Raw genomic sequence first — 20,761 nt, forward strand, 5'->3', positions numbered from 1 at the left:
ACTCCACCCTGTGAGGTGTGGGGTATTAGACTGCCCCTAGTGGGGTATGTCTCCCAGTTAGGCTGCTCAGGGGCCAGGGACCCACTTGAGCAGGGAGTCTGTCCCTTCTCAGATCTCAGCCTCCATGTTGGGAGATCCACTGCTCTCTTCAAAGCTGTCAGACAGAGTCGTTTGCGTCTGCAGAGTTTTCTGCTGCTTTTGTTGTTGTATAATTGTGCCCTGTCCCCAGAGGTGGAGTCTATAGAGACAGGCAGGTTTCCTTGAGCTGCTGTGAGCTCCACCCAGTTCGAGCTTCCCAGTGGCTATGTTTACCTACTTAAGCCTCAGCAATGGCGGGTGCCCCTCCCCCAGCCTCGCTGCTGCCTTGCGGGTAGATCACAGACTGCTGTGCTAGCAATGAGGGAGGCTCCGTGGGTGTGGGACCCTCCCGGCCAGGTGTGGGATATGATCTCCTGGTGTGCCTGTTTGCTTAAAGCGCAGTATTGGGGTGGGAGTTACCCGATTTTCCAGGTGTTGTGTGTCTCAGTTCCCCTGGCTAGGAAAAGGGATTCCCTTCCCCCTTGCGCTTCCCAGGTGAGGCAATGCCTCGCCCTGCTTCAGCTCTCGCTGGTCGGGCTGCAGCAGCTGACCAGCACTGATCGTCCGGCACTCCCCAGTGAGATGAACCCAGTACCTCAGTTGAAAATGCAGAAATCACCGGTCTTCTGTGTCGCTCGCGCTGGGAGTTGGAGACTGGAGCCGTTCCTATTCCGCCATCTTGCTCCAGAAGCTATCTCATGTTTCTTTAAGTAAATGTTTGGAAGTATGTTTGTCTTATTTAGTAACTTTCAAAAAATTTTGCCACATCTCAATGCTTCTTAAAGGTTATCTAAATAACTACTCAAGGAAAACATTCTTTAGTTACTCAGCATCATAGTCTTCAGTTTTCTCATATATATGACGGCTTGTAATGCATAATATTCTTACCAGCACTGACATGCAGTAGGAGTAATTTACGTGGTATTGTATTATGTATTTTAGGACTACATTCAATTACAATTCAGTTTCTATTCATTGTAGGAAGGACGAATGGGAATGTGTTCTGAAGTAGAGCCTCTCAAAGTCAAATCCTTAAACTACATATCTTTGACTAATCTTGGATGCTGGCAGAAAATGCAGATTCCCTGGTTCTGTGGACTGAATTGTCACCCTTCTTCAAATTCAGACATTGAATTCCTAGCCTCCAATGTGTCTGTTTTGGAAGGTAGGGATTGTAGGAGATAAGTTTAAATGAGCTCATAAAGGTTAATTCTAATCCAATACAACTAGTGGCCTTTATAAGAAGAGGAAAAGGGTTCTCTTTCTCTGTCTCTTTCTCTACACCTGTGTACACTAAGAAAAGGCCATGTGAGGATGCAGCAAGAAAGTGGTTGCCTGCAAGCCTAGAAGACAGCCTTTACATTCAAAACCCAACCATGCTGCCATTCCAGTCTTGCAATTCCAGCCTCCAGAATGGTGAGAAAATAAATTTCTGCTGTGTAGGCCACTCGAGCTATGATATTTTGTTACGACAGCCCAAACTAAGACAGATTTTGGCACCAAAAAGTGTGGTTACTGCTGTAACAAATACTTAAAAATATGAAAGCAGCTTTGGACCTGGGTAATGGTAGGCTAGAAGAGTTTTGAGGTACATTCTAGAAATACGGATGTTAAAGGTGATTCTGGTGAAATGTCAAGAAAAGGAAGGAAATATGGAGAGAAGCTTCCATGTTCTTAGAGAATACACAAATAATCATGAACAAATTATAGAAATATGGACCTTACAGGTCATTCCATTGAGATCTCAGATAGAAAAAAGAAATTATTGGAACCTGGAAGAAAGGCAATCCTTGTGATAAAGGTGGCAAAGATCTTGGCTGAGCTTTGTTCTAGTGGGGGTTTTTTTTTTGAAAGGTGGAACTTACCAGTGATGAAATTGAATATTTATCAGAAGAGCTTTCTAAGCAAAGTATTGAAAGTGTGGCTTGGGTCCTCCTTACTGCTTATAGTAAAATGCAAAATAAGAGAGGTGAATTGAAGAAGGAATTGTTAAGCAAAAGAAAATTAAAACTTAAAGATTTGGAAAATTCTATCCTCTCCATAATGTAAAAATTGAGAAAGCCTGTTCGGAAGAAAACATCAAGAGTGTGACTGGACTACCACTAGTTAAAGAAATTATGGGATTATATGAACAGAGACACTGCCAGTTGCAAGTGATGGGAATGGAGACATAATGAAATGAAGGAAGGCCATAATAATTCTTAGATTCTACAGGACAGGATGATAATGCTACTCACCTGGGAAGGTGTCAATTCTTCAACAAAAGGGAAGAAGAATCCAAAGGCAATTCAAAGGTAACCAGAGCCACTGACTTGTCTTTAATAACCTAGATGGCCTCCACCTGAGTCATGGGGGCAGGGTCGCCTGGAGCCATGGGGGTTTGACCTCAACCTGGCAGAGCCTTAGGAGCAGGACATGCTATCCTGGTGGGTCTAGAAGGCTGAGCCAGCACTTTAGTGAGTCTAGAAGGCAGAACATTAAGCCAAAAGAACAAGATTACTATCAAGGCTTTAGATTTTATGGAGTTTTCCTTGAGAGGTTTAGGATTTGCTTGGATCTTGTCAGCGCTTTCTTCCTTCTGATTTATTCCTTTTAGAATAGGAATGTCTATCCTATGACTGTCCCACTATTGTCTTTTGGAAGCACATAACTTATCAGATTTCACAGATTTACAGCTGGAGCAGAATTGTGCATGGGGATGAATCATACTTCCAATCCACTTAGAAATTTAGATGAGACGTTGGATTTTAAATTTTAGAATTGATGCTGGAGTGAGTTAAGACTTTTGGATCTCTTCGGGTGGAATGAATGTATTTTGCATATCAAAATACAAATTATGGGGGTAAGGGCATGATGTTATTAACTGAATTGTTCCCCCTAAGTTCAAATGTTGAAGCTCTAACTTTCAATGTGACTGTATTTTGAGAAAGTTTTTAGGAGGTAATTAAGGTTAAATTGTTGGATCCTAATTTGATAGGATTAGTGTCCTTATAAGAAGAGAAAGAGAGAGAGAGTTATCTCTCTCCACACACATGCCTCTAGAACAGGCCATGTGATAATGAGGACAGCAAGAAGGTGGCCACCTGCAAGCCAGAAAGAGAGCCCTTACCAGGAAATGGACAGACCAGCACCCTGATCTTGGGCTTCCTGGCCTCCACAATTGTGAGAAAATAAATTTCTGTTGTTTAAGCCACCCAGTGTATGGTAATTTGTTATAGCAACTGGAGCTGACTAAGACACTTGGTTCCAATCCAGTCTTACTAAACATGAAATAGCAGAAATATGATGGCTCAGGAATCCATATTATAAAGACTCCCCTACCCTTGACACATGTGGGAAGCCACATAGGATAGGATAGATCATGCTATAGCAGCAGGATGGCAGGGGTTGGGGGGTGAGGTATGGTGGGATTATTTGATATCAACATTTAAGTGTCTGAGTGGCCAAGGCCCCAGGCAGGGTTAGGAACTTGATGCTGCTGGCAGACAATGGTCTTTGTTCAGGTAGCCAGTGAAAAGTTTTGATCATGTATGAATAATTCTGATGACTCCTGGAAGAGGCCAGTCACACCCTGAGCCAGTCTTGCCTACAGGGAATGTGAACCCAGGTGTACAGGCCACAGAATCTGGCAAATCCCAGGACTTCTGCTTTTATTTCTCTTGAGAAGGGTTGTATATAATATGAAGGGAATCTGGGGTAAAATCTGTCAAAGTTTGGGGATTTGCTACCACAGGTGTTCTCCAAAGAAGTTTTTTTTGTCCCCTCTCCCCAGGTCCTTGGAATCTCTATACTATCTCCAACACAAACATCTTAGACTATATTTAATGTTACATATTTTAGTTTTCTTTTTATTCCACATCTTCCTCTCCCACTAATGTCTGGGCTTGCATGCATATACTCACACTCTTAATGCACTTCACAATGAACTTGTCCTGGTCCCAGCCTTTGACCAAGGAATTGATAAACTAATCACTGCAGATATATTAATGGGCTTTCAGATGATGACTTTTCAGCTAACTTACTTACTTTTTAATGGAGAGCCTTCACAAGGCAAAGCTCAGAACACCAATAATTTATTCTACTGACATATATTTCAGGCTGTTTCTCTCTAATTTTATCATGTAGGCAGCTTCTCCGGTGCCAACGTGAGCCAAATGTTTAGAAAAATGAGCCTATAGAAACACTTTTCTTATGATTTGTCTACTGTTCATTCTTTAATCTGGCTTTTGCTTACAACTCTCCCAGTTCCAACTTTACATAGTTCCAACTCAGGTCATCAAGAACTTCCTCTTTTCTAAATTTAATCAATACTTCCACGTCTTTTGACCCGGAGAGGCATTGTACACTGCTCATTATTACCCTGGTGTTGTTTAAAACAACACAACTAACAACACTAAAACTGACAGCAAGTGTGTGTCCACTGCATCCAAAAAAGAAAAATTCCAGATTATAATTAACAGCTATAAGAATATGCCCTTGATTCATAGTCCTTTATTTCTCTAGATCTAAATTGAAAGATGAGGAACTACTGCTGGAGGAATGAAGTTAAGGGAGAAAGAAGAATCTTACTTACCCCTGTTGCCTTTGCAGATTTTTAGGTCTAAGCTCCAGCTAGGAGAGAACATTTACCTTACAGCAGGGTTTTTCAAGCTCTACATTATTGAGATTTTGGAACAGATGATTCATTTTTATAGGAGGCTGTCCTGTACATTACAGGATGCTTAGCAGCATCCCTGGTGTCTCACCATGCTTGTGGCATCTCCTGTCCCTAGTTGTGACAATTAAAAATGTCTCCAGATACTCCCTGATGGCTTTTAGGGCAAAATATCTCTCCTTTTTTACCACGCCCTTCCCAAATTGAGAACCACTGTTTTAAAGGAAATTAAGTTGGGAGCTTTAATTATTATACAGGAGAGGATATTTGAATTACTGGAGAGAATTGTTCTTGTGACAAAAGAACATAGGAGAAGTCATGAGACTGGCTGAAATTTCATACAGTGCTAGGGAAGCAAAACTTTAAAAGACCCATGAAAAAGAGTAAAGCTGTTATGATTGTACACTCTTTTTGTCATTTTTTGTGTAAAATTATTATATACATTTCTTTGTCTTCAGAGTATTTGAATATACATTTCAGTTTGCCCCAGACAGTTTTGTTCCAGGTTAACTGTTCATAGAACCTCCTTTCACTCCAAAAGTGTCTCATTTTAAATAATAAATTATATGACTGCCCTATACTCTCTATTTTCTCAACTTACTGTAAGCTTCAAGAGTGAAGTAACTTTTTGTTTGTGCACTGACGTATCCACATGGTACTCTCATGTGGTGAGCAGTCAATAAGTATTTGTCAACCTACCATAAAAACAGTATTCACTCACTTATATATCAGCAGGATTGGTCTGGCCCCTAAGGAAATAATGCAAGCAGGTGTACAGGGAATTTCCTTCTGTGAGTTTGGAGTACAGTTTGGAGATCTTTGCTAGGAGGTACTGAGGCTTCTTCCCCAGATTCAAGGAGTAGGCTGGTTACACACATAGCTGAGTGTGTTTCACTGTCATTGCTCTACACGACTTATTATACTTAGCAAGGATAACTGTTACTCATATTTTACACTTTGTTGGTAGGCCTGTTCTTATGATTTTTTCCAAAGGGGAATAAACAAGCAATTAGTTAGTGAGGGATACTTCTTATAGAAGAATGCAGTGCCAAAGAAGAATGCCTAAAAGAACTGTTCTAGATTAGCATCTTTGTTTTCTCATCCTTCTTTATTTTGTCCTTCACCATTCCTGAGCATGCACTGGCACACACATATAAACCCATGCCAACTTAAAAAAAACTTTTACATACTTTGCCTTATCTCATTTTCAAGTTCCCACTTTGGGTTACTTGCTGAAGAAACTGAGAGCTACTCTTCATTTAGGAGCAAATCAGGAGTGATTTGTAATATTACTGGTAGAATCCACAACTTGGCCTTTGATAAGAGCAAGATGTCATAATTGGCAAGTCTTATGACTTGTCATCTATCTGAAGAAAAGCATAAAATTGTGGGATTATAGCAAATATACATCTGCATTAATATTTTGGAAAATGCTTTAACACCTCTAGAATTGCTAATATGTTCCCTTCTAAAAATAGTGGTAAACTTCTAGAAATAATTATTATTCAAGGAGATTGAGAATTAAATAATGTTATTTTCTCACCCTTGCTGGGAGCTTTCAAATGAATTAATTTCTCATGCCATTGAGAATCAGATATTATCAACCCCATTATATATATTTGAGATAACTGTGATTCTGAGAGCTTATGATTTAAATTCAGCTTTTAGTTATTCAAGATAACTTGATTCTTTCGAAAGAACTTTCAGTAATCTCAGTTTGTTACATTGGACTCTTTAAGCATCTTCTATTTTATTTCACTATAAATAGTATTGGGCTATATTTTAAGTGTCCCTTTACTGACTCAACTTTCTCAACCATTGTTAGTTCTTTGAGGTATAGAACTATTTCTGTTTTACCTTTTCCTGACTCTGAACCATTGTATCTTTCAGTATTTTGTTAGAAATGCTTTGGCCAAAATTGGATGGCACAAAGAACAAATATTCTAACAAATTTATTTGATTTAATCAGGGGAAACCCTTGTGAACTTGAGCAAATTATTAAATTATGCTTTTTCATCTGTAGGGTGAAGATAATGAATAACCACCTCATAGGACTGTTATAGGACTATACTTAGATAGTGTGTATGTAGAACTTGACAAACTCACAGCACATATTAGGGTTATGAAACTTGATATCAAGCACAGAGAAATAATGCTTTCTGATATGTTTATCAATTATTTTAACATGTATAGGAAATAATTTTGGAACATTAATAATTCTTTACATGTTCTTTTGTTTTATGCAGTCATCAGGTATTTAATGAGAGTATGTTACTTTGGCAGCATTATGCTGGACGCCATAGAGAACGTAGAGAAACATCCTGTCCTCTGTTGAGTCACTTTCTGATTAAGAAGATAGAACACACACATTAAGTTAGAAAACACCAAGTTGTGAGATTCTACCTGTAACTGCAACAGAAGTTTGGTAAAAGGAGAAATTTCTGTGGGCCCTAAACTTAAGAGATGGGATGAACTTTGTTCATTGACTCCTTAAGAACTGTGGAATATGGAGAGAGAGGGAGCAGGGGAGGGAGGACAGATGGAGGGGATGGTAATCATGAGTAAAGGTATGGAGATGTGAGGAGGAACAAAGTTATTTTGGGAGAAGAGTGAAGCAATGAGACAAAGTCAAAAAAGAAAGCTGTTTGACTGGCAACTCTGTTAAATGCTTCATAATTTTCCTTACAAAAATCTTGAGAAGTAAATTTGTAAACTTAGGCCTGTTTCACTAGGAATTGATCACGTTTTCTTCATTCCTTTCAGCAACAGTTAGGGTTGTGAAGGAAGAAAGGACATGACAGGGAACCTAAGAAATTAAGTCTCCTAGTGTGAGTTTTCTTCACATGAGATAGTATATACAAACATGCAAAGGCTAATCTGTGAAATGTTTTACATTTACATGTGAAATAACCTAAGTTTATTAAAAATGTTACTTGTACTACATAAATGCATCTTCAAGTAGCTTCCTTCCTACTCTTTGAATTTTGCTTTCACTAAAGAGGTGGGGAATCTTCACTGGACTGATTAGACTCCTTTATTTTCCTACCTCCAATATTTACCTGCTACTGATGGCTTCTAATATGTATTGCAGTGGATAGATAATTTTTCTTTAGATAAACTTTCAGAGGAATTTTAATAACTTTGAAGCCTATTTACAAGCATTTATCATATCTATGTTTTCAAGTGTCCTTTCATGCCATTTTTAATAGCTTTATTGAGATATAATTCACATATCATACAGTTTACTCATTTGAAGTGTGCAATTCAATCACTTTTGGTATTTTCATAGTTGTGCAAACATCACCACAATCAATTTTAGAATATTTTCATCATCCCAAGAAGAAACCTTGTGTATTCTTTAGCCTTCACTCTCCACTTCCTCCATCCCCTCAGCTCTAGGCAACCACAAAACGACTTTCTATTTTTATAGATTTGCTTATTCTGGGTGTTTTGTATAAATTGAATCATATAAATGTGACTGACATCTTTCACTTAGCAAAATGTTTCCAGTTTCATCCATATTTGTAGCATATGTTTCAATACTGCATTCCTTTAATATTACATTGTATGGAAACACCCCATTTTACTTATCAGTATATCAGTTGCTAGACATTTGGGTTGTTTTCACTTTTTGGCTACTATGAACAATGCTGCTGTAAACATTTATGTGCAAATTTTAATGTGGACATGTGTTTTCCTTTCTCTTGGATATATATCTAGGTATATATGCATCATACCATATTGCTTTGTTTTACCCTTTCATGCCATTTTGATCTTAGAGCTGGCTTCATGATATACCTATATCCATGCATCCCAGACACAAGCATCTGTCTTCAAATGGTCTTGTTTCATTTGTCTCAATTTTAGGCCATATGCTTTTCTTATATTCATATTCTCTTTCATGTTTTCATATACATACAGGGTTCATAATGCCAACTGAATTCATATCTTTAACTCAGACTATTTCTATGGACTTTAAATCTCTATATCTAAATCTCTATATCTAAATGCTCTTTACCAGATAGGTCTTTTAAAATATCTTACAGGGACTTCTAAATCAATTTTTTATTTCCCTCCATTCTAATATGCTCCTCCTCCTATATATTATACTGGGTGAATGACACATCCTGATAAAAAATCCAATAGCCATGCGAGGTTCATTCCTTTCCTTATCCAATTCATCACCAAACCCTATTGATTCAGTTTCCTAAACCTATCATGAATCTGTTACTTCTTCACTCTCACAGACATTGCCTTAGTTTAAGCTCTCAAGTCTTCTCTGTGCACTGGCCTCTTGTCACTCTGTAGATCATTCCTTTCCTCTTCCATGTATTCTTCCTGAGCCCGCCAGAAGGATTGCTCTGAAGCAAAAATCTATGCCTATCACTCCCCTGCCTACAATATCTCAGTGATTCCGAGTAATCCACAGAATAAAATGCAAACTTCTGGGCTTGGTGCACCAAACCTTTCACAATCTGACCCTAATGATCTCTCAAGCTTCTTTGTTTTTGTTTTTGTTTTCATCCTGTGTACAGACATATCAAAATCTCTAAAAGTTCTCAGATGAGCTGTAGGTATTTTCACCTTCATGTCTTAACATTAGTTGCCTCTCCCCAGACTGTCCTGCCCTCAGGCTACTTTGTCGTTTGGTTAAATTCTACTACAATTATTTTTGTAGCAAATAAATCAACATTTTATTAAAACTGCAATTATCTTTTAGTTATTCAAGATAACTTGATTCTTTCAAAAGAACTTTCAGTAATCTCAGTTTGTTACATTGGACTCTTTAAGCATCTTCTATTTTATTTCACTATAAATAGTATTGGGCTATATTTTAAGTGCCCCTTTACTGACTCAACTTTCTCAACTCATTGTTAGTTCTTTGAAGTATAGAACTATTTCTGTTTTACCTTTGCCATCTTTGCACTCTGCATACTGGTAAGCACCGAATAATATGTCGAATGAATGCATGAGTTCTATATGCCGTAAATATTCCAAGAACTCTCAGATCTTATGTTTCAGGTTCTCTGTGTTTCATCTGAGCCTGCTTCTTCCATACCTAGAGCCAGTGACAATATTAAGTGCTTGATATGCAATACTGGTGGCACTCCTATTCTAATGCCATTTTCTTACACCTGTTTTCCTACCATCTGCTAGCTTGCTTTTCTTTTTGGTTCTGACAGTTATTCTTGCTGATTTGCCTTAGTTTTGGCAAGGATAAATGCTTAGACTGATCTCCAGAGGCCACAAGACTTGAACTCACTCTATGGCTAGTGAGAGATCTGTGTGTGCCTAGTCTTCAGGCTGGGACCTTATTCTTCTGTGCAGCTCTGCAGGTGACTGTTTGCAAAAGGATGTAATGGGAAATGAAACATTTGGCCCTGTAATAGCTATTGCTTAACCACTAAAGAAAAGTCCAAATGCATTTCCAGGCTTTCTGTAAGTTTCTTTTGACTCTCCCTTTCAACAATTGAATTTATTAGTTAGACTTTTAAAAAGGAAGGGGATTGGGGGTGAAATGAGAATTCAACCCCTGCATATCAGTTTTTCTCCATACACATAGTTCTAGAATCACTTCTTTAAACATCTACTTCTGTTATAAGGAAAATAACCTTTATATTAGAACCCCATGGGGCTTCTGAGTTCTCTCATTCAAATGAATGTATTTGCAGTTTGGAGGAATAATTAATAGGTCTGTCCTGTTGAATGTCGAATGAGAGAGTGAATGCATTTTAGCCAAAAGAGGTTCTTGTTTGTACATATAAAATGTGATATTCTGCATAAGTGTTACAGTTAACATCTAATACCAAAAATGCATTATAAGACTCTTAATCAGTTAACACAATTTTTCAATGCATTTTTTTTTTTTTACATTTGAGTTTTGATTGGTAACATCAAAGTTCTTTGATTTGGATATTGATTAACATGAAGGAGTACAGAAAAATAACAAGAAAATGTTTAGCTTTTTTAATATTTTATACAGTGTTTCATGTGAATAGAAAACCATTACTTTGGTGATTGTATAATTTAGTGTTTATCATCAAAAACATATTTCCCATGTTTTTAATCTCTCAGGAGTTTCTTCTTTAAAGACATTTGTAAAGATTTCAGACACTAAATGGAAATCTATTTCATAAAGCAAAGAGAAACAACTGTGATATTATAAGGATCAGAAGTAGTTACCATACCGAATTGTTTTTTGTTTCAAAATACAGTCTTTTGAAGAAATACGAATAGGTTTTCAAGCCTACCGATCCCCTCAGACATTACCAATAAGGTCAAGACTGGAGGAAATAAAAGCAAAAGATATAAAGTAGTAAATTTTATAATGAGACATTGTTTATTTCAGGATATAAATAAGACTCACATATGGGTATGAAAGACGTCTTCATAAAACGTAATATACTGAATGACTATTTTGTAATTTGTTTCAGAGGTTTCCGTTTTGAACTTCTCAAGTCATTTTCAATTCTGATAATTTCTACAGATTGAAACTGTTTCCTTAAATATTTATAAATATTTCTTGAGATTACCGCCTCGATACTCTTAATCTTGGAAAAAAAATTTTGAAATCTGTAAGAAAAATCAAGCATTCCTCTAAGTTGGTTTGTATACCACTCCATCCTCTGCTTGAAAAAGAAAGAACAAATAGAAGGTATGATATGAAAGCATAGATTTATTTCATAAATTTCTGAACCACCGTTTATGGATTATCACAGTATAAAAACAACCGTAATGAGTATACCAAACAACAGCAACAAGCACACCGAGAAACAAAGGCATTTGGGGAAGGGCAAGGAGCAAGCACGCAGCTTCTTGAGTTGCTTTTTGTTGATGATTGTCTACTGGAAGTCTGTAAATATAACTGGGTATAGAAACAGTCAACACAAATTTGCACTTTTATGGAGTATCGTGTGAATACAAAATACACTGGGAAAAATATTTTATGAAGAAGTAGTCTTTTGATGAAATGCATCCCGTAAATTTTATGTTTGACTATATAAAAAGAGATAAACTGAAAAGCCAAGTCATTTTCTAAGTTAAGAGCAAAGACTTGTTGAAATGACATGTTTTTTCTTTTCACTGGAGCTTAAGCTCTGAGGCGAGGCTTTTGGAGGGTTGAGTTATAGCTTTTCAAGTACACTGACAATAGCAAGTGACAGACAGTCTTGTTTAGCTTCTGAGTCAGTTTTTTTTCCCCTCCTTTCAGGTATTATTGTTAAATACTGTTTTTAACCTGTTGTAATGAAAATGGCTGTCAGCAATTCAGTTCTTACTACCAATCATGTAAGCCTGATGTAGGAATGTTCACTAAGATTACACACCACCGCCATCAGCAGTAACAGCAGCAGCAGCAGGGACCCTGACTCCTTTTGCTGACAATAATGAGTAAGTTGACTATCAGACTATGAAAGTAGTACATGGTGAGATTTGAAGAATGTTGACAGTTACTGAAACCTTGTTTCCCCACACTGCTCCTGCCCTGCCAACTCTTAGGCAGTATTTCACAGCAATCTGAAGCCTGATATTCCCCACATTTATTTATTTATTTATTTATTTATTTGTTTGTTTATTTATTTACTCACTTACTTAACAAATATGTATATGATACCTATTATGTGCCAGGCACTGTTCTAAGTGCTTAAGAGAACCTGATAAGGGTATATATTCTTCTTTTCTTTAATTTGCAGATGAGAATACATGGGTAAAGTAGCAGACCATTACTTTCCCAATGCCACACACTATAAGTATTTGAACTCAGCCTACCTGTAGAATCTGTACCTTCAACAACTGAGCTATAGACTTCTGCTTCTCCAGTTGAAGAATTTTGTTAAAGTGTGTCCCTGACTGACAGACAAAATAAACCCCCTAAAAGTTAAAACAGAACCAGGTGACCATAACTTGGTGAGGGAGTGGTGACATACTTTGGATTCTTAGAACCGTGTTATAAAAGTACCACAGGATCTCTTGTATTAGCTTGCCACATAGAACATATAATCGTGGCATTAATTTTTTAAGAAGGAGGGGGAAGAGAAGGAGCAAAAGAGAGGAAGAGAGTAAAGGAAGAAAAGAAGAATAACAGAATGAAACAAAGTGCACAAAATAAAAAATGCATTAAGGTGATTGGACCTGGTGAATATTCTAAAACATTCAAGTCTCTTCAGAAGCCAGATACAATCAAACCAAACCAATTCCTGTTGATGCCAAGATAAACTGTGGCTGGAATACCCGCCTCCTTCCTTTCTCAACACACATACACTGGGGTATTTGAAAGAAACATCTGACAGAAACTTCTGGTTTGGGGCTCACAAACCAACCAATCACAGGTCGCTGCCAATCAGGGCTCAGCTATATTGACCAATCAGAACTCAGCACCAATCAGAACTAAGTGAGTTTCAATGGATTGGGAAGCGGCAGGAACATTTGCTGTAAAACTGGAACGCTCTCTATGTTCTCTGGAATGCACCTTCCTCTTTCCCTGATGGCTGCTGCCTCTTCTGGGTTTGCAAACTTCCCTGGAATAAAGACTCTTTCCTCCAAATTCCTTTGTTGTTATTATTGTTTTGGAGACTGGGTTTCTCTCCCACGCCCAGGCTGAGGTGCTGTGGTGCTGTCTTGGCTCACTGTAACTTCCATCTTCTGGACTCGAGCGATTCTCCTGCCTCTCAGCTTCCCAAGGATCTGGGGCTACAGGCACGTGCCACCGCCTCTGGCTAATTTTTGTATTTTTAGTAGAGATTGAGTTTTGCCATGTTATCCAGGCTGGTCTCGGACTCCTGGGCTCAAGGCATTACCTCAGTTTCCCAAAGTGTTGGGATTACAGGCATGAGACACCACGCCAGACCCAAATTTCCTTTCAAATAACTTTTTTCATGTTCTGTACAGACAGACAATATTTGAAAATACTATTGTATAAAAGGAACAATATTTTGATAGCCATGAATATATTGACTCTAAACAATATAAATGTCTTGTAAATTGCTAACTGGTCTTGTAAATTGCTCAAAGGTGAACTAAGACTTTAGTGGAGGGGCGGAAAGGTTTAAAACTCAGGCTGTGAGGGGATCTAGAAAGCTTCAGAAAGGCTCTAGGTATATTTGGAAAAGGGAATTGTGGAAGGTAAGATGGGTGTCCACATGGACTTCTGAACATACTTGACTGTTTTAGAATACTCACCATGTCTAATCACCTTACTACATTTTAAAAAATTGTGTATGCTCTGTTTCATTGTTATTCTCTTCTTCCTCTTCTTTCTTCTTCTCATTCTTCCACCCTCCTCTTCCCCCTCTTTCTTCAAAAATTAATGCCAGGATACTATGTTCTATTGGCAGTCTAATATTTTACTTTTTGTTTATTGAATGCAAAGGACAAAAGCTCTCATATTAAGCATACTCATTGTGATTTAGAGTGACAGTCCGTGGGTATATTGAAATCCACATTGGTGTGTGGGTTTGTGTTAGCACACATAGTGTTGTATTTTTGTTTTTAGTTGAGCTAAAACGCTTATCGCCAGGATAAGCATTTTACAATAACACATACCCACACATATCTCAGCAGTTTAAAATAACATTTTATTTCTTACTCATGTTACACATTTATTATGGGAGGACAATTGCACTGAATTGTCTTCACTTTAGATTTGCCTTGATAAAGCAGCCACTGGCCTGGAATATCAGTTACGATAGCTGAGACGAAAAAACTTTGGAAGGTTGTACATTCACGGTTAAGATGTAATTTACAAATCATTAACCAGAATTAGTCACATGACCCTGTCTGGTCGCTAAGAGCCAGGCCATGCCATCCCACCATGTGCCCAGAAGGCAGAGACCCCCATGACCCAAAGTAGCAAAGACTGGAAAGCCAGAATAATTCATATAAATATTGGTATTTTTGTTTTTAGAAAAATCAGAGGATTTGACAACATTGCTCTACAACCCTCAGTAGGAAAGGGTTAGAGCCTAATAGTAGGTGTTACCTTTATATAAATTATGTGGCAAATCTCCCATTTACCATGTCTTCCTAATCTCCCTGATTAGTTTCCCATGATTATATTTATTGTTCTTGCACTGTTCTTTTTCTTGTAAAGAGTTTAAAAGGAATGTATCTGTGGCCATATTTATTAAAAGTGAAAAAATTAAAGATGCACACTCACAAAAATACCCAAAGCAAAACAAAACCAAACGCCCTCTGGTTTCAAAAAGAATGGAATCGTATTTTTCTTGAGAGAGAGTTAAAAAATGTCTCTGGTTGCTAAACACTATTTAATTTTGGGGAAAAATGTCTGTCAGAATTTACTTGAATTATCCTCTGAGGATATTTAAATGATCTGCCACTGGTCTAAGTAAATCTAAGAATGGGGTACATGCAGATCAATTTATTTTTTCTTAAAAAATCTTTTAAAATTTCATTTGGGGTTTACATTTTAAACTTATTAAATATACACATATTGTTACAAATAGAAGTTATAGTAGTTCAGCTTTGAAAACACTAGTGCAGGCTGGGCGCTGTGGCTCACGCCTGTAATCCCAGCACTTTCGGAGGCCAAGGCGGACGGAGCACTATAACACAGTAAAACCTCGTCTCTACTACAAATACAAAAAAAGAAAAAAAATTAGCTATGCGTGGTGGCGGGCGCCTATTGTCCCAGCTACTTAGGAGGCAGAGGCAGGAGAATGGCGTGAAGCCACGAGGCGGAGCTTGCAGTGAGCTGAGATCTCTGGGCTACAGAGCGAGGCTCCGTCGCAAAAAAAAAAAAAAAAACAAAAAAAAAAAACAAAGAATTTAGGTAGAATCTAAAATAAACTATGTGCTTGATGTCATGCCTATTTCCTTTTGCTATCTTAGATGTTCTTAAGGATTTTCTTTTCTTTTTTCTTTTTGAGACGGAGTTTCGCTCTTTTTGCCCAGGCTGGAGTTCAATGGCGCGATCTCGGCTAACCGCAACCTCCGCCTCTGGGGTTCAAGCGATTCTCCTGCCTTAGCCTCCCGAGTAGCTGGGATTACAGGCATGCACCACCACCCCGGCTAATTTTGTATTTTTAGTAGAGACAGGGTTTCTCCATGTTGGTCAGGCTGGTCTTGAACTCCCGACCTCAGGTGATCCACCTGCCTCGGCCTCCCAAAGTGCTGGGATTACAGGCGTGAGCTACCGCGCCCGGCAGGATTTTATTTTCTCTAAAAAATTTTCATAGGAAGAGAGTTGAATTTAGTCAATTACTTGCCAAATAAAACAGTTACTAATGTAAGTAGACTGAACGTAAATTTTATTGTTTAAAAGAATGTTGGTCAGCCAAACATATTTGAAGTTTAGGGGAATCATTTTTGGAATTTATGAATGCATGGTTGAAAGTAAGATTAAAATATTTTCCTAGTGGCACTGGACGCTACTGAAGTTAAACATAATAAAATACTATTTACCATTTTAGATAAGAGGATGATCAATTCTGAATGATGTACATTTTAGGAATTGATCTATAGAATCTAAAAGGTGGTATTTCACTTACCACTATTGTGAGATGATCTCTACATATTGCAGACTTTTTTTAACCTTTTATTATTAAATTGGGATGAAATGTGGCTATTTTGCTCTAAAAATGTAGTTTCACACTTTAAAATAGATTAAATTTAGATGGCTTAATATGTATTGCCAATTCGTATAAATGGCTACAGACAGGTGAGTGAATAATTTTAAGGAATGACAACTCGATGTGTTATTCTTTTCAAATGAAAACTGTAAAAACTCATTCTGCCTGCTGTACTTTTAGAAGCTAATAGAAGTTCAATTTCTTTTCATATTTCAATTGTAATCGAATTTAAAATGCCTGGTTTCCTTCATCTCTTACAGTAACATTTCCCAGAATATTTTCTAAAGTGCATATAAATCCTGTTTGGGAAAAAATGTATAGTAGATTGGCTTTTGTGTGGGTTAATCAAGTATGGATAGATAAAAAGACACTCTCCTTAAAACAAGATTGTTAAATATTTTTGATGAAGGTACATCTCATAGTTAAATAAGATAGGCACCGATTTCTCTTTTTCAAAGAGAATGAAATTGACATCACAGCATATATTCAGGGATATACAAGTATCTATATATTCTGAATAAAGGGAACTGGGGAGGGATGGTAAGCCTTTTAAGAACTTTCCTCAGATATGTTACCAGCTTTGCATATTAAGAAGGACATTTTGATCACAATATAGAGAATTCCTAAGCAATTAATTGTTTCTTGTTGTTTTTCTCATGTTCATTTTCATCCTTAATGCCCCATGGGCTTTCTGCTAGGTGCTTTTCTTTTTCTCCATCAAATTTTGGTTTTCAGTATTTTAGTATTTCGGGATTTTAATTTGTTCATTGAATTTCTTGTCATATATGTTCTTATTCGTTTTGTGACATGTATACCATCTCTTGATAGGAATATGCCTATTATTTTAGTACTCAAGAAATGGTCTGGAAAATCTTAAATCTTTCCCTTGACATGTTTTTTTTTTTTCCCTTGAGATTTTTGAACTTGCCTTTCTTGATATTATGCGCAACTACTTAGTATACTGTATAATGGTGTCATTTTGTCCCAAGGTCTCAATGATTTCCTTAATCAGCCATTTCTTCCATTGAGGCAGAATGATGTTGAGAGAGATACTTCTCATTTCACTGCTCTTTCAACCTCCTAAGAGATTGTCAACTAGTCAAGTAAAGCATTCATCACATCCCCTACTCTTAACTGTATGAGAGTATCCTGTAGTTAAAGGCTTTCTCTATGTTTCTGAGTTCATTTTCTCTTCACTGTTAAGAAAGCAATATTTACATAAACTCCTCTTTAGCCATCTTTCATCTGTCTGTAGCCTCAGTGCATAGTGCAATATCTAATTATCGTTCAGTATGTTTGTTGAGTAATATAATAAATGGTTGATTCCAGTTCAGTCTGCTGTGTACTAAAACTTTTTTGTGTCTATCTTTATTCTTTTATAATTCTTTATTTTTTATTTTTAAAATTTATTGTATTGTCAGGACCACAAGCAAAAATATGTTGCAGCCTCTTAATTCTTACACATATGCTCTCTCCATGCTCTCCTCTCAGGTTTGCAGATTTCAGTCATGACTTCTACATGTCACACAGCATTTTTTTCAAGGTGGCCTGCCTTGTTATTACTGTATTGTTATGAGTTCTAACCAATTTCTTAGAGAAACCAATTAGAATTTGTTTACTAAATATATTAAGTTTTGAACCCAATTTTATTTATTATTCATATTGTATACTCTCTTTGAAGTTTTAAATATTGTATCAGACTTAAGTCATAACTTCAAGTTAGTTATGACTGAGAATGGATGAGTTCTTCCTCCAAATTACTCTTTCCGGGCTATATGTATAGTTCATAACATCCCATTGTATAGTTTTATCTATATCACAGTTTAAGAGATCTTTTTCTATATCACAGTTTAAGAGATTCTGCTGAATGTCTATTTTATGATCTCAAATGTTTGAATTATAAGTTGCTTCTATAAGAAGACATTGGAATTACCATGTTTTAAAGATGCTTTCCCGCCTGTAAAAGTGTCAGTGCGTGTTCATTGTACAGGTAGTTAAAATGTGTGTTGTAGATTTGAACAAAGACCTTTTAACTTAGACTCAAGATTATGTGATTATTAAAACACACTCACATCTCAAATCCTCGGTTGTCTTATAATGTCATGACCTTTAACTACAAGAACAGATGCAAATACTGCATATTCTCACAATACTTAAGTGGTTAGAGGGGCATTTTAGATTTCTTTAGGCTTTTCCACTTATTCTCAGAGGGTTAGCAGAATTGATGAGTGAGTATCGGGTGGATTTGATACATTTGGACAGGAAGAGAGCAAACTTCTCTATTAGCTGTCAAATACACATCAATATGTGGTGCCTTCCCTGTATTTAGCAGCAGTGCACTAAACTATCTCCCAGTATTCTGTTAATTAGTAACTTCAAGTTTTGTGTCACACAGAATGTTATAACTTAATCAAAAAGGTAAGTGGCTACCTTCTTTGAGAAAGTCTTATATCTGTAATGTAACTTCATGAATCCAAAGATATATAATAGAACAGTGGTCTTCAACCTTAGCTACAATAGAGGACTTCAGAAAAATGTTGATGGCTGAGATCCTTTCTCAGAGATTCTGGAGTACAAAATTTTAGGAATTCAATTTTTTAAAAGATTCTAAGGTGATTATAATTTGCGACCAATTTTGAAAACCACTGATACGATACAGCGCATATGGCTCACCATTGGATATTCCTAAGATGCAGATTCATTTTTCAGGGTGGCTTTAAGTGGGGGCCTGAGAGTTTGCATTCAGAATAAGCTGTTAGGAAAAGCTATGCTGCTGGTTCATGGACCACACTGGAGTAGAAGGTGTGTAGAATTTATCATTTTTTTTCCCTCTTTGTCATAATCTTCTATTCTCCAGAACGTGAATGCTTGTTTTAATTCCATACTATATCCCTAGAGTTGTTTTTTTTTTCTTTCCCACTTTGCTTGTGAGTTTTTGCTCGCAAGTTTTTCTAAGAACTTGTTTCTAATAAACCAGGACATAGAAAGACATTCCTCGACCCTTGTGCTTTTTCTAGCAGGAAGGCCAACTTGCATTTATAGTGCACATAATTGGTGAGTGCCTCAGGCAGGAAGATAAATATAACTCTGGTCACTGGAAGGTTTCCTTCAGTGGCCCTATCTTCCAGGTCTCAAGTTGAAAAATTGTCTTTTATAACTCCTGTGGGAGTCCTTCTTATTAACTTCTGGGACAAACTATATCCAAGTGATTCAGGCAACCACCCTCCCCTGCAGCTAACCTCTACTTAATTGCTTGTTTTTGATAATTAGCTCTAAGTTGCCCTAGTTTCTTGAATGTTGAAAGCAATATTCTGATATTCAATATTCTATTTGAAAACCCACAGCCTTTTCTGTGTCTTTTTCTCTTTCTAACTTATCAAGAGACTCAGATCTCTGAACTATGTTAAATGGTATTTCTCAAATATTATCGTGTGTGAGCATCATCTGGGCTGCTTATTAATAATGATTCCTGACTCCATATTCAGGGATCCTGATTTGGGTCTTTAGTAGGCTCTGTTATCTGCATCTTTATTATATGCCCCACTAAGGTGAGTCTTTTGTAAGCAATCCAAACTTGGAGAAACACTAATTTGGCCTGGCTTCTCAAGCTTTAATGTATGTTAAAATCACCAGATAATCTTGTTAAATGCAGATTGTGGCTTAGGGATGAAGTATTTCTGACAAACCCTCGGGTCTAAGAGGCCACAATACTCTAGGTACTAAGACTTTGGATTATGTAATTAATACCACACAATTCAGACTGGCAAGTTTACATTCCTTTAATCTGATAAAGGATATTTTTAAACTTATGCTTTTGGTTAAAACATAAGCTTCCTTTTTTTTTTTTTTTTTTTTTTGAGACAGAGTCTTGCTGTGTTGCCCAGGCTGGAGTGCAGTGGCACGGTCTCAGCTCACTGCAACCTTCGGCTCCTAGGTTCAAGCAACTCTCCTGCCTCAGCCTCCCAAGTAGCTGGGATTACAGGCATGCACCACCACGCCTGGCTAATCTTTTTGTATTTTTAGTAGAAATGGGGTTTCACCATGTTGGCCAGGCTGGTCTTCAACTCCTGACCTCAAGTGATCTGCCCGACTTGGCTTCTCAAAGGGCTGGGATGACAGGCATGAGCCACCACACCTGGCCCCAACATAAGCTTCTTAAGGGCAAAAATAAAAAAATAAAAATAATAATAAATCTCAATTCATAGAATACCAGACTTGGAAGGGACCTTCCAGATAACTAATTCAGAGGTCTTTTGCCTAAGCTCAAATCAAGGGCCCAAATGTTCAGCTTCACCTCATTTTGTTTAAAGAAAAAATTAAATGTAAATGTATTTTAAAAAGACTTGACTCTCCAGTTTTTCTCAGGTTTCAAATAACTCTGAAAGCCTTTGAGTCTGGCAATCTGTTGAAATCCATTTTGTTTTGCTTATGGCTCAGGAAGAAG

At 37.2% G+C, this 20,761-nt stretch overlaps 1 protein-coding gene and 1 long non-coding RNA gene across 2 annotated transcripts in view; both read left to right on the forward strand.

Annotated features, from left to right (window-relative positions):
- The window catches only part of LOC112422917 (EGF-like and EMI domain-containing protein 1), a 584,541-nt gene that overhangs the window by 182,869 nt on the left and 380,911 nt on the right, over window positions 1-20,761 (forward strand). The window lies entirely within an intron of this gene.
- On the forward strand, window positions 343-15,513 carry LOC139361913 (uncharacterized). Its single transcript, XR_011619880.1, has 2 exons — window positions 343-11,387; window positions 11,943-15,513. It is a non-coding gene; the product is annotated as an uncharacterized lncRNA (long non-coding RNA).

The sequence above is a fragment of the Macaca nemestrina genome, chromosome 2 (assembly GCF_043159975.1).
Source record: "Macaca nemestrina isolate mMacNem1 chromosome 2, mMacNem.hap1, whole genome shotgun sequence".
Classification (NCBI taxonomy): Eukaryota; Metazoa; Chordata; class Mammalia; order Primates; family Cercopithecidae; genus Macaca; species Macaca nemestrina.